At 42.1% G+C, this 15,472-nt stretch overlaps 1 pseudogene; it reads left to right on the forward strand.

The window, feature by feature from the left end:
* Nucleotides 1–1,555: 1,555 nt before the first annotated feature.
* LOC125344587 lies at nucleotides 1,556–3,415 on the forward strand (annotated as a pseudogene).
* Nucleotides 3,416–15,472: the final 12,057 nt, after the last annotated feature.

The raw sequence follows: 15,472 nt of genomic DNA on the forward strand, positions 1-15,472 counted from the left end.
AAGTAGGAAATTCAAAGGGAATACCAAATTCGAGAGACACAGGGTTAAAAAAAGAGAAATAACTACAAAAGCAATACTTGCAAAACTGTTTGGTGTAAGTGAACTGAACACCTGGGGGGAGGGAGGGAAAGGGGGTAAGGGAGGGGGGCATGAGGGACAAGGCAACAAACAGTACAAGAAATGTATCCAATGCCCAACGTATGATACTGTAACCTCTCTGTACGTCAGTTTGATAATAAAAATTTGAGAAAAAAAAAAAGAAGCAGTAAAGATGGATTTAGAGTGGTTCATCTATCTTTTTTCCTGAGTTAAGGATGGACTTTAGGTGTTGCAAAATACAGAACAAAAGGGTCTTAGGCAAAAATTGATCTCGTATTCACATTGGAATAATTAATAATAAACTGATATTAGGAGAATGTCCAGATTCATCTCAAATCCTCAAATCTGTTAGCAAACGCTTGTTTCTATTGCTCTGTTCAGAAAAGAAATGTAAATATTTATCTCAGGGACTTCTCTGACTTTAATGTTTCCTAGCTGACCCATTTTTCCTTATTTACATATTCTTCTTTCATATATGCTCATATATTCAATCAAAAATATGCCATCATAGAAAACCTTAAACTCAGATGTTGAGTTCTTCTCTAAAACAAGTCTCTTTCAAGGTCCAGGAAGCAGCCTGAAAAAGGTATATTCATGATAATGTATTTTTATTAAATTTTCTTGAGTCAACCTTATATCTGAAAGAAGGTGTTACAAATTACATAAACTTCAGAGTGAAGATAAAAAAAAAATGACAATCTGGTCAGCTACAGACTCCTTAATCTACTTCTTGGGAAGCTGCGATAAATCCTAGCCAACCATCATGAAGTCCCTGGCCCACATGTCCACAGCAACATCTCTGCCTCCTAGCTCCTGTAGGTTATAAAGGCCACCTCAGACAAAAGATGGGGCTTTTTCTCCTTGTTAGAAGTGGCCTGGTCAGTTCCCTTACAAGCAATAAACCTTACTCTGTGTCAGAGTGTCACTGTGTTTTTTTTGGCAGGGCCTAACAATCACTGATGTTAGGTTAAGACCCTTCATCCAGATTCCAATAATGTTATACAACCATGATGCAAACCTAGCTATTCTGCATGCTGATATCTGAAGATAGTTTGAAGTCCTCTCAAGCATAAAAATCTATGACACTTAACTACAATTAACTGCCAAAATGCCAGGGGTGGAGCTGTATGTCAAATGGTAAAGTGACAGCGTTGAGCAGAAAAACTCAGAGAGTGCCCATGCCCTGAGTTCAAACATAGGTCCAACATAGAAAGAATAATGTATGTTTAATAGTTCTGCATGAAAATTCATGTGTGGGGCTGGGATGTACCTCAGTGACAAAGCGCTTGCCTAGCAAGTGCAATGTCCTGGGCTTGATTCCCCAGTACCAAAAAAGAAAAGACCAAAAAATACAGTTTAAAAAAAAACAACCCCAACCAAAGAAAATTCATGTGTGTCCCCGTCATTAAACATATAAACCAGCATCAGAATCTTTAAAATATTTTGGGGCACGCAGCCAGCAGTGGCTGCCCTCCGCGCCTCTGAGGCTCTGAAACTTCGGGGCACCTGCTGGGACAGCTCCCAGGAGAACGATTTTCCCATGTACCTGGCCAGGCCAGGCACCACCGCCACGGCAGAAGTAGGGCGGCAGGCTCTGCAGCATGGAGGGCGCCTTTAAGAGCAAGACGCTGCAATTTGATGACTTGAGCATGGGGCAGCAGGGCGCCAAAATGCACCAGAGCAGCCAGGGTGGGGGCTCACCATGGGGAGCTGGGCCTGGGACAAGGTAGATCACCTGGCATGCAGGGGCGAAGCCCAGAGAAGAGCCAGGAGCCCGCGCGCGTGCCTGCGCCCTTATCCACGCGGCCTGAAACGCCAGCGTGGAGATTCAGATAGCTACGGCAAGGAAGCGCCGCAGAACCTGGGTGCCAAGGACGAGGGTTACCATCTCCTTATCAAGGGAGGTAGAATTGTCAACGATGATCAGTCCTTTGATGCTGATATTTACATGGAGGATGGCTTGATAAAGCAAATCGAAGACAACCTAATTGACCCAGGAGACGTGAAGACCATGGAGACCAACGGGAAGATGCTGATCCCAGGAGGCATCGGCGTGCCCTCTCACTTTCAGATGCTCTACAAGGGGATGACCACGGTGGACGACTTCTTCTAGGGCACAAAGACTGCCCTCGGGGGGCTGGGAATATGGCCTAGTGGCAAGAGCACCACATATATAGAAAATAGCCAAAAGTAGCACTGTAGCTCAAGTGGCAGAGTGCTAGCCTTGAGCAAAGAGAAGCCAGGGACAGTGCTCAGGCCCTGAGTCCAAGGCCCAGGACTGGCAAGAAAAAAAAAATAAAAGCCACCCTCGTGGGCGGCACCACCATGATCATTGATCACGTGGAGCCTGAGCCTGAATCCAGCCTGAGAGAAGCCTATGAAAATTGGCGCGAGTGGGCTGATGGCATGAGCTGCTGCGACTGCTCCCTGCACATGGACATCTCTCACTGGAACAAGAGTGTCAAGCAGGAAGTGCAGAGCCTCATCAAGGACAAAGGGGTTAACTCCTTCCTGGTTTACATGGCCTAAAAGGATCTGTATCAAGTGTCCAACACAGAACTCTATGAGATCTTCACCTGCTTGGGAGAACTGGGTGCCATGGCGCCGCAAATCGATGCTGAGAACAGAGATAGCATTGCCCAGGAACAATCCCGGATGCTGGAAATGGGAATGACGGGCCCAGAAGGCCACTTCCTGAGCAGACCACAGAAGCTGGAAACTGAGCCTGTGTTCCCAGCCATCACCATCGCTAGTCAAACCAAATGTCCCCTGTACATCACAAAGGTCATGAGAAAGGGTGCAGCTGATCTCATCTCTCAAGCCAGGAAAAAAGGGAACATGATCTTTGGCTAACCCATCACTGCCAGCCTGAGAATAGACAGGACCCATTATTGGAGCAAGAACTGGGCTAAAGAAGCATGCATGGTGGGACAAGCCCTAGGACAGAGTGCACACATGGTGGGACAGGCCCTAGGAGAGAGTCCACATATGTTGAGACAGGCTTTGGGGGAGTTCATGCATAGTGGAACAAGAGTAAGCTAGTACAAAGGCAGTTCTTCATGCCCTAAGGAGTAGGATGGGCACATAGAGGCCTTTCTTTGTCCTGTATCTTTTCCTTGCAGGGGGACATTAAAACCAGATGGTAAATTGTGTGATATGATAATATAATAAGTATCTAAAAGTCCCTTGGAATGTATGAAATTAAAAAAAATTTTCAAAAGAGAGTTAAAAAGTTTATTTGCATGATGTAATTGATTTCCATGCTCTTTTTCAATTTGTTTTTTTTAAGGTGGAGATGCTAATTCTGGATTCTTGATACAGTGCTGGTGTTTGTAATTCTTGGATTAAGGAAAAACTGTCATGTGAGTTCAAAGGTTCTAGGCAGATACTCAGACCGCAGGGGGGGAAATGGCCCTTTAAAAACCAACAGCCCAGAGGCAATGGACTGTGCTTGTGTCTCAAGGGCTCAGAGTTCTTCAAATGCAAACAAAAGCTAAATCAGAAATGGATTTCTGGGTATAAAAATGTGAAAGTAAAGCTGCTTGTTTTAAATGCAGGAAAAAATAGGACTACCAAAATGATAGTTTGATTGTTATTCCAGTTTGCCATTATAAGTTTTCTAACAATTTCCAACAGGCCCACAGAGAAGGATAAATGATTCTTACAGTTTGTCATATGTAACTTTGACTCTTAACAAGTTCCAGATAAGATCATGCTTAAAAGAAAGGTGTTGACCACTTTGTTTTAAATTGGAATAAAGTGTCCTTTGTAAGACTCATTGATCTGAAACTTGTGTTTGAAGCCAGTCGGGGCAAGAAAGTTCCCTATGAAAGTCATCTCTAATTGGCGGGCAGAAGTGCTAGCCTTGAGCTAGAGAGCTGAGGGACAGCACTCAAGCCATGTGTTCAAGCCCAGCAACCACTCAAGGGAAATGCCAAAGGTGCATTTATCCTAGTATGGAAAAGCTACTCCTAGGACAAAAATAATAGAACATCCTGAGGCAGCAAGCCACTGTTTGGATAGCAGAGATGGTGCCAGATTCTGGAACCACTTGAGCTTGGCCCTTCAAAGTGAATCAGAGCCAGGAGGTCTTAGGAGAATACTTTGTAAGCATACCTTTCTGATGCCCCTGTCTATCTACTAAGTAATTGGGCAGAAACTTTGCCAGTCATCTGTGATAGTGGGTAGTTAAAAGCCAAGGTTGTCAAATGGGAGATACTTTAAAGTCCTAAACCTCTGCATCTGCTCAAAGCCCTAACTGGTAGTAAATTTTGAGCTGGCACATCTGTTCAAGACAGCAAGTTTGCAGCCCTGAGATCACATTACTATTAAGATCTGTCTAAAAGCTTGAACAGGTAATTTAGGGACACAAGAGATCAGTTTCCACAGGCAGTCAGGAAAAGGCCTCTGGCGGGGCTCAGCTGGAAGCAGGAACATATGCTGCCAGACACTGGATGGGTTACTCCCACCCCCTAGTCCATGCCTGCCACCATGCTGTCTTTCTCATCCTCCTGCCAAGATGGTGAGATCTCTGAGAGTCTGTTTCCAGTGGCCCAGTGTGCGGAAGCACCATCTGCGACCGGGAGGTGGTTAAGGGGACAGGGCTGGTTTCATTTCTCAGAACAGCCTGTGCTCGGGTTTTGTTTTCAACTTTAGCACCAAGCTTTGGCATTCCCTGTCAAAGGTGCCCTGTTGGAAGCAGCAGGTCTGGCCCTGACCTCCCTCTGCCCTGTGTTTTCTTGCCAAGAGTATGTGCTTTGCATGCACTCTGGGGCCTGGAGTGACAGTGATGGGTAATGCTGAACTGGGGATTGTCAGGGCACCTGGGGACACACAGGCCCAGGCTTGTGGCCCAGTGCCTAGAGGCTCCTGTGGGTTGGTCAGGGGGGAGGCTGGGGGATGCTGGATGCTAGGGGGAGGAGGTTGGGGATCCCTGCAGGATGGAGGACTCTGCCTGGAGCAGGAGGCACACACTGCAGCCACATCCTGAACCTAATGTGAAGGAAGCATCCACCCTATTCTTTGTGACTGTGGTCTTCACCAGGAGGAGGTGCACAGCCAGGGTACCCGTGGCTCACCACTGGAATCCTAGCCACCCAGAGGGCTGAGATCAGAGTGTAAGGTCTATCCCAGGAGTACTCCATGCAGATCCCACCACCTGGTTAAGTCTCCACCCATTTACCTGGTTAACCAGCATACCTGGAGGCAGTTATCTCCTACTTCCCTGAGGTCAAATGCCACCACCTGGCCACACATACCCCTACCCCTGACCCTGCCCTAGATAAGGCAGGGCCAGATGAGGGTCGCCCCTTCTCTCCAGCCATGCATCATCTTGGCCACAGGCCAGCAGTTCCATAATAAACTTATCTCTCCTGCCTGAAAAATAAAAAAAGGTTAAGAGGAGGAAAGAGTGGTAACAAGTGTGCAAATGTGGAGACTATACTTGTGAAAAGGGGTTACTGACTCAAGCTTTCTATGCCTGTCTAAACCTGGTAATTTGTCAGCCTGATAAATTGCACCAGGCCACTACCTAGAATGCCCTTGAAAGCCAGTAGGGCCTCAACCTTCCAAGCCTATGTAATGTATCCTTAACCAGTTTATGTAGAAAAGGTGCAGGAAACCAGCATTGGACACTTCACTTTCAAGTGAAACAGGCAGTGGGACAATATCTAAATGGTGGCTGCAAGATGGACTGTCTCAGAAGATCCCCTAAAGGCTTTACCAAGTGTTAATGTGTTTCACAGGGTCATAATTCTTTACTGTGATTGCCCTTCCTTGTTAAAGGAAGAGATTTTCTGTGCATATCTTTGTACAGGAAGCCTGTTACTATCTGCTGGATTTGCCACACTCTAAACCTGTTAGATGGGGAATAGATTAGGATTTGGCTCAAAAGAGTCAATCCAATCAGATTTGTTGTTCATAAACCAGTGGGGAATATGATAACCTGAGGAGGCAGGAAGTCCTACCCCATGGTCATTCCCACTCCTCCACAACCCACTGGGGAAACCAGCATCAAGGGGGATCCAGTCACCCCCCTGCCCTCCAGCTGGGGGTCCAGGACAGGATATAAGGGGGAGGAGATTCTGGTCAAGGGAGAGAGATACGGAGGAAGGAAGCTGCCAAGAGGCACGGAGTGGAGGAGCATCCAGGCCTCTAGACAGGAGAGATCCAAGCCCTGGGCCTTGAGTGTGGAAAGGTCTGAGCCTCGGGGCCTGAAGAGAGAAGAGGAAGCAAATCAGGTCCTGTGTAAAGGCGTAAGCTCCAGACTTTCGGTAGGGAGATGCCTGAGCCCAGGCTTGTGGTAGTGGAGAGGCCTGAGGTCAGTTGAAAGACCTACAGAGAACAGAGGCCTGTAGAGAACAATAGGCCTGTGGAAAAGAGAAGCATTTAGAAAGGAAAAAAGTAAAAAATATTCACCCCCTTGGATGCTGCAATTATGTTTTCAGGATTTGTATCCGTTTTGAATGTGGATATGAGTTTTTGGTTTTGTTTTTTTTGTGTGTTTTTTTTGGCTAGTCCTGGGGCTTGGACTCAGGGCCTGAGCACTGTCCCTGGCTTCTTTTTGCTCAAGGCTAGCACTCTGCCACTTGAGCCACAGCGCCACTTCTGGCCATTTTCTGCATATGTGGTGCTGGGGAATTGAACCCAGGGCTCATGTATACGAGGCAAGCACCCTTGCCACTAGGCCATATCCCCAGCCCGGATATGAGTTTTTGGAGGTTATGGAGTAGAGGTTCAGTGGTCAGGTCTAGGTTCTCAATAACTATCGCAGGACAGGGTAGTCACAGGTTGCATTTGGAGCTGTAGAGCTGTTCTGGGTCTGAATTTTAGGTTGTAAATAAAGCTTCTTTGTAATAAAACCCCCTTACTCCTTTAGTTCTGCCTCCATGCATTTTTCTCCCCTTTAAGATATAACAAAGAGGGAAAAAAGTCACACAAAGCCAAGTTCCCACCAAGAAGGGCCAAGAATTTAATGGAAATTTTGTTTCTCCCACAAGGAAAGTGGTTTTGTGCAGTTTTTCCTGCTGGTTATCAATGTGCAAGCCCCTTCCCCACGTGGGAACACACTCACTGCTCTGCCATTTTCCTCTCCAAGGAAGGGGCCCTAAGCATATTTTATGATGATTCGTAAACTCCCCCCTCTCAAATATTGACATTATGTCTTCCCTTAGGGATCCAACTAAGTCACTCAAGGAAACCAAAGTCAGGAATAGCAAACCCTCTCTTTTTTACCATAGCCTGAGGTTTTAATTGACTCCGAGTCTCTCTCTCAATCCTGCACTGACTTCCACACTCCTTCTTGGTACCCAGTCAACTGCTGAAGCTGGTCTTTGGCAATTCTTTAACCTCCAACAGCCTAAACCTCCAAACTTCTAGAGGATCAAGCTTCTTTCTATTCCTCCTTCCTGCATGCTTCATTGCCCCAGAGGCCTTAGGCCTCTCTAAAAACCTTATGGCTTCAGGCCTCTTCAGACCTCAGGCTTCAAATCTCTCTACAAGCCTCAAGCTCCTGACTTCCCCACAGACCTCTAGTGGTAAAGGTCAAGCCAAGCAACACTAATGTGTTTAAGGTCTTGAGTTGTTAAGTCTGGTAATAGAAGAAAACAAAAAGCTAAAACTTCAAAATGAACGGTGAAAAGAAAAAGTGGAAAGAAAAAGAAAGGGAAACAATGAAAAGAAATAAAATCTATTATAATTTATGGGAAGATTTCTGAAAGGTCTGTTTGTACTCCTACTTGTTTTTGGTGGTCTTGGGGTTTGAGCTCAAGATTTATGCTTGCTAAGCATATATTCAACATCTTTAAAATTGCTATTATTATTACTATAAAAGTGGTGTACAGAGGGATTACAGTTACATAAGTAAAGCATATTTCTTTTTGGACCATGTCATTCACGTTCTACTTACATCATACTTCCAGCCCTTTTGCTTTTTCTGTTTTTTGTGTTTTTGTTTTTATTTTCAGCTAAAAGTATTGCTTACTTGCCTGGCCAGCCTAACCTACAATTTCAAACTTATACCGACACTTTGCTTGTCCTGCCATACTTGAAATGATACTTTATCATTTGGTTCTCAACCTCTAGAGTGTGAATTTTCATCATCATGGAAATATTTCTGGGAAGTAAAAGCATTAAAAGACCCATAGGAAAGGGCACTGTTCTGTTAGAAAATTTTGGAGCAAAGTATGTTTGAACAAGATTTATATTCAAATATATAATCAATTCTTGTCAGATGGAAACAAATGTGGACAAATTGATGAATCCTTTTCTGCAGTTGTGTTTATCATGCAGTGATTTTAGTAAAGTCATTTCCTTGATTAGTCATTGCTTAGTTGTGATTACTGAGCACTTATTTTTATCCTGAAGACAGTCTATGTCTTCCAGCATCTTTAATTCTAGAGAGATAGTGTCTCTCTTGACTCCTTTGTTTTAGTGGCAATGTCAAGACTTGAACTCAGGTCCTCAAGGTCTTGATCCTCCATTTGTCCCTCACACAGGTGGGTCTATTTGAACCAGGGAATGAATCCTAAACTTTTGCTAGTTAATTGGTAATAGGGAACCGTGGATCTTGTTGGCCAGGTTTGCTTTAAATCACTGTTCCAAGGTCTCTAGTCTTATGTGAAACCAAGAGCACCTGTGTAAAGCACCACCAGGTGGCTTTGAATGTTTTCATTGTTATAAAAAATGTTAATGTAATAATATTGCAGTCATTCTGTATTCTGGAATATTTAGGTTTCTTATATAATTCTAGTATCTTTTGTAGTTCTCTTATTTCTTTAACCTCTGCCCAGTCTACCATACTATATTGTCACCCTTGCTCTTTGTCCTTAAAAGATATTGCTTTCTGAATCTGCATATGAAGATTAAGTACTTACATTTGCTAAATATTTTATTGTCATTACTGTCTGCATTTACAATATGCTTCATTTTTCAACTGTCTTCTCTAAATTTAATTTTTTTCTGTATGTCAGTGCTTGCTTCTTGAAAACATTTTCTTCAGTATGTGAGTAAATGTAAAAGAAACTGATAGTGACATTTAACTATTGGTTTGATTAGTATACAGAGAAATTTGATAGTTGAAAAGTAATTATTAGCAGTTATTTATTTTTAGTTTTAAGAAGAGGTAACTGTTTCTATAAAAGAATACTTTAAACTTTCATTCAACTGTTTTAATGAGTTCTTACTTTGTGATACACACTAATACAGTAGTGGAAAAATGATTCTGATATTTTTAAATATCAAACTATGAGGAAATAGTTTCATGGGTAAGGATGCAGCCCTCTAGCATGGAATCACCAAAACAGAGTTCTAGATGCTAAGAGTAAACTCTAAGTCAATGAAATTTTATAAGCCCTATTGTTTCTAGGAGCTGGGGGGAGGTTTCATTTTTCCTTGGTTCTCACAAACAAGTCAAAGGAAATGAAGCTGAAGGATTTGCTATTTGTGGAGATACAGAAGAATGCATAGTGTTAGCCATATTTGATAGCTCATTCCTGTAATCCCAGCACTTGTGATGGTGAGGCAGCAGGAATTTAACAACCTAGACTGAATACAAAAGAACACAAAAGAAAAATCCCTTACAGTGGGATTTCCATGGTTGGCAGAATGAGAAAAAGTAGTCTTTTCTATCAAACAATAGTTTCTCTATCTTGTATACTGATATTTCCCAATATTTCCTAGGATTATTTGCTTTTTCTTTTACTTCAATTTTACTCTCTGTACTACTTATGACCAAATAGCATGTTAGGAATAGGAATCATAAGTCAAGGAGTTAAAATAAGCATTTGCCAGATGAGCTGCTGTAACCAGACAACCATGTTGGGGAGATTAATCTTTATCAAAGAAGTTAAATGGATAAAACTGCTACAACTAGGTGTGCTTTCTTTCTTTCTTTTTATTTTTGGCCAGTCCTGGGGCTTGGCTCAGGGCCTGAACACTGTCCCTGGCTTCTTTTGGCTCAAGGCTAGCACTCTGCCACTTGAGCCACAGCGCCACTTCTGGCCGTTTTCTGTATATGTGGTGCTGGGGAATTGAACCCAGGGCCTCATGTATACGAGGCAAGCACTCTTGCCACTAGGCCATATCCCCAGCCCAGTTCTCTTTTTTTTTTTTGCCAGTCCTGGGCCTTGGACTCAGGGCCTGAGCACTGTCCCTGGCTTCCTTTTGCTCAAGGTTAGCACTCTGCCACTTGAGCCACAGCGCCACTTCTGGCCATTTTCTTTTTTTTTTTTTTTTTTTTTTTTTGCCAGTCCTGGGCCTTGGACTCAGGGCCTGAGCACTGTCCCTGGCTTCTTCCCACTCAAGGCTAGCACTCTGCCACTTGAGCCACAGCGCCGCTTCTGGCCGTTTTCTGTATATGTGGTGCTGGGGAATCGAACCTAGGGCCTCGCGTATCCGAGGCAGGCACTCTTGCCGCTAGGCTATATCCCCAGCCCCTCTGGCCATTTTCTGTATTATGTGGTGCTGGGGAATCGAACCCAGGGCCTGATGTATACGAGGCAAGCTCTCTTGCCACTAGGCCATATCCCCAGCCCCGTGCTGCTTTCTTGGAAAACAAATTTTATCAATGAAATTACATTGGATAAGATCCCTTTTGAATGGGAGCTTTTTGCTATCCTTATCAGCCTCCTTTAATTTTATGTTAGTCATGTGAGCCTAAATCAGGGATGAGGACAATTTGGATTGGGATAGAAACTTAGCCAACTGCCCTTCCCGGTGTGCTTGCCCCAGTTCTGTATAAAGTAATAACATTGCACATTTTTCTGCATAAATAAATTCCCTCGACAAAAACATCTATATCTTTGTGTGTCTGATAATTTTTAACACAGAAAGTAATGATTTTAACATGAAGCTATTCCAGACATCAGCAGTGTCTGCAAAGTCCTTCATTTTATAATTTTTAGTAGGGTCTTTGAAGAGGAAAAGGTTTGAATCTTAAAGCCAAATTGAACTGTTATAAATCAGTATCTTTGTGTCAGGTCTGAAAAACCCTAGATTTAATCATAAAAAAATTCCCATTACATTTCTGCCTCTTGAAGGATATAATGTCCTATGTGAAAACTTAAGAAAAACCTTGCAAGATGAAGGTACTATTCAGTTCCTGAACAGGAACTCAATAGTTCACCAAATAAGAGCAACAACTGACTGAGAAAGAATACAATATAGAGAGCTAAAAAATGATCATGCAATGAAGAAATAATCTAAATTAAAAACAGAATCTACAGATAGAGGTGGGAGGATGTTATTTGCTTTTAGTAGAAATAGGTGGGACAGGTCAGTTATTCTTGTGTTTCAGGAGAAGAAAATGATAAATATGTCATACCATATAACCTATAAGTCTGGATGATATAAAGTGGGTATAGAGTGTAGTGGGGTGGACACAGCGTAAAAATATTTATTAAGAGACAGACAAAGAGCTGTGGTTGGATCTGTGAGGTGAAAGGAGAGGTTAAAATTTAAGAGTAAGAGCCCTAGGGTAGAGGTTGGGGTGGTAAAAGGAGATAGGAGGGGTAGAGACTGAGAGAGTGTGCCTGAGGTGGGTTACAGGAGGGATGTTGGCTGAGAATAGAGAGAGCACATGTAATTGGCACTGGGGAGCTCTGTGAAGGGTGTGCCTCTGTGAAGGTTGGGAAGCCTGTGGAGAATGAACAAGAGTTTCCTCAGCAGGATCAAAGTCTGATAAAGAGGTTTTGAGATGTGTGATTAGGTAGAAGTGTTGTTTGGGGAGCTATTACTAAGCAGAAAGATTTCATGAGTTGAATGAATGGTAGAATGAGAGCTTAATACAGACAAATACTTGGATATAAGAAACCCCAGATCATTTTTCATAGTACTGGAGAAATCTTTTTTAGTTTTTTGCTGAATTTGGAATCTAAAGTGCCCTGTTTTTTGTGGTCATGTTAAATTTGGAAGTGCCAAATTAAAAGTCATTTTGGATTATCTAAATTATATTATGTATTTGTCTTCTATAATTTATGATATATTATATATTCATATTATATAATTTGTATTACCTATTACTTTTAAGTAAAAGATGAGTCACTTAGGCTTAGTATTATCAGAGTGACACATTTTCTTAGGTAAGCGAGGACTAGTGACTAATCTTTTGAGGCTCATGTAGTTGTTGGCCAAATTTGGATAAGAGATTCTCTAAAGTCAGAAAGCTGAAACCAGCAGAACAGAGTATCCCAGCAGTCTGCTGTTAAATTTTACCTCTGGAAAGAACAGGCTGGTAGGATCCATTGAAACATACATGCGGTCATCTACAGTATAATACCAGTTAGTCTCTACTCCTATGGATTCCAAAAAAGAAACAGGTCATTAATACTTTATATAATTTGATCCTCACTAAAAGGAAAGTTTCTCTGCCTGGTGCCAAAAATCTTCAGAAAACAAAAAGAGAATACGCATGGAAAGACCAGAAGTAAAGACCAGTATTGGATGGAGGCCCAGCAATAGGGTGTGATTCCTTGCAAGTTTGCTAAAATGTGCAGAAGAGAATAACAGAGAGAGGGATATGTGAAGAATGGAAGACTGTTTGGAAGAAATGAGTATAGGAGTCATTGAAACTAATTGGAGAGGGAGAGAGAAGAGGTAAAAGTAGAGAGGGGGTAGGGAAAGTTGGGTAAGGAAGAACAAAACATATTTCTTCTCAAGATCTCAGGGCAATACACAGAAAGACAGATGGAGGGAAGAGAGATGAAGACAGATGGAGAGGGAGAGAGAAAGAGATGCGGAAGGAAAAGGAGGGAGAGAGAGAGAATAGGAGGCAAAAAGAGGAGGGACAAGAATAAGGAATATAGGGCTGGGGATATGGCCTAGTGGCAAGAGCGCTTGCCTCGTATACTTGAAGCCCTGGGTTTGATTCCCCAGCACCACATATACAGAAAATGGCCAGAAGTGGCGCTGTGACTCAAGTGGCAGAGTGCTAGCCTTGAGCAAACAGAAGCCAGGGACAGTGCTCAGGCCCTGAGTCCAAGGCCCAGGACTGGCAAAAAAAAAAAAAAAAAGAATAAGGAATATATATTTACTGTAAGTGTAAGCACCAAATATAGGTTCATGGGCATGGAAAATGCATGGAGACAGGTCAACTTCATTATAGGTTAATTCATGAGAAAAAATGTCCCTAAGGCACTGCCAGCCAAAACAATATTCACTGCTCCTTATGGGCTATAACATTTACAGTGAGTTTGAATGCTAGAGTCATAATAAATGCTAGAACTTGGTAAGAAAAACAACTAGTGATGAGACAAATAATGTTCAAAATGGGATATAGTGAGAGAGGGAAGGTAACAATGTATAAGGCACATGATCAAAACCATAGTCTGATTAAAAACCTGTTGGTTCAGTGCCAAGCACATGCCATTAGAGCTGGGTGAGGATAGAAGTTAGGGCAGGAATATTTGTAACTCAAAGCACCTATCTAGGGACCTAACATAAGAAAATGCAAGACCATGGTTCTGTGATAAAGCTGTGCCCAGGAATGGCAAATCCTTATGTACCCAGTAGAAGCATAAACCAAACTTTTTCACTAAAGAATGATGTCTCAGAACCTTGACTGAAGACGGCAGAAGCATACATACAAAACTGTTATGCTTAATGGTTATGTATTTATGTAGCTTCCAGAAGAGTGGTAAAGCAGAGAGAAATCACATGTGTTGTGACTAAAGGGGACCAATTCATTCATTTGGTGGCACCTATCTTGGGGATTTGTTTGCAGGAAATCTAAAATTCAGGTACCAATAACCATTGGGCTTGCCCCATTCTTCCTGATACACTTTAATCTCTGAATGTTTTTCTTCAATCTCTTCTAAGGTCATTGAGAAGGAAAGGAGAGGTAAGACAGGGATAGTATTGGGATTAGCATTAATATTTGGAATCACACCAATTCAGCTTTCTAGGAATAGCATTATACACATTGCTCTTTATATGCAAGCATATTTAAAGAAGAGAAATTCATGTGTTAGAGGAGGTAGAGAAAACATCTTAGAATTAAGGGAATCTTGCATAAATGTAATAAATTACTATTAGGAATATGAAGACACACTCCTACTTAAATTGTTATACTTCAATTAACAAAGCAAATGTAACTGCTGGAAGAAGAAATCCTAGACATTCTCTTTAATCTTCTGGGAAATAAATTCTAGATCAACGGCACAAGAACCAGTGATAGTGAAAGTCTGATATTCTGAGAAGTTTTATGGGCCTTAGGAACCATGGAAAAGCAAAGGGGAAAATGAAGGAAAGGGTGCTAGAAATAAAAATGACAAAATGCGGGCTGGGGATATAGCCTAGTGGCAAGAGTGCCTGCCTCGGATACACGAGGCCCTAGGTTCGATTCCCCAGCACCACATATACAGAAAACGGCCAGAAGCGGCGCTGTGGCTCAAGTGGCAGAGTGCTAGCCTTGAGCAAAAAGGAAGCCAGGGACAGTGCTCAGGCCCTGAGTCCAAGGCCCAGGACTGGCCAAAAAAAAAAAAAAAAAAAAAATGACAAAATGCATACCTTGCCTTGCATTAGAGGCTTTTTAAAATAACTAATATAAATGTGGCTCTTAAAAAGATCAGCAGAATCCACATTCCACCATATTTTGTCTATGGTGAAATCCTAAGTACCTTCATTTTAAGTAGATTACAGCATCTACATAGTTTACATTCATCTACATAAAATTCTTTCTCTTGGGGGCTGGGAATATGGCCTAGTGGCAAGAGAGCATACCTTGTATAAAATTCTTTCTCTTGTTTTAAACAATAATCTTGGGCCTAATTTATTTCCTAGATTAGAGAACATTTAACTTACCATTTAGCTTACTTTCTGTTGGATATCTGTTTAGCATGCAAGAGACTAAAAGAAGACTAGTTGAAAATATAAAATGCTTCCTTGCACAATTAGGATAGCAGAGCAATCATTAGGTGAGCTTCTTTACTAACTCTAGATAACTGAATTAAAACTATGGGAAATTCCTTCATCCACTTTTCTCTCTACATGTAGATATTTCTTAGAGCAAAACATATTCAATCACAAAATTCATACACATATTCAGAAAAAAAAATGGAATATCCACTTTTCTTGGGAGAGTGACCCATACTGTAGAAAAATGGGTACCAGAGACCTGGTTGTAGCTAATGGAAATTACTATAAGCAATGTGTATCAATGAGAAGAGTCTTATGTTTGTACCTCTGTGATGTAGGACTATGGTAGTAAATAGGAAACAAACACATTAAAAAAAAAAACAAACCCAAGTAGATCGTTTAGCAACAGAACACAGGGGTGATTTTGAACATTATCTAGGGTTCTGTCCTGGAGTGTAAGTTTTTATATACCCACAAACAACCCCTCTGGGTAAAGAACTATATGTGAATGCCTTCTCTCAAT

This window comes from Perognathus longimembris, unplaced genomic scaffold (genome assembly GCF_023159225.1).
Source record: "Perognathus longimembris pacificus isolate PPM17 unplaced genomic scaffold, ASM2315922v1 HiC_scaffold_159, whole genome shotgun sequence".
Classification (NCBI taxonomy): domain Eukaryota; kingdom Metazoa; phylum Chordata; class Mammalia; order Rodentia; family Heteromyidae; genus Perognathus; species Perognathus longimembris.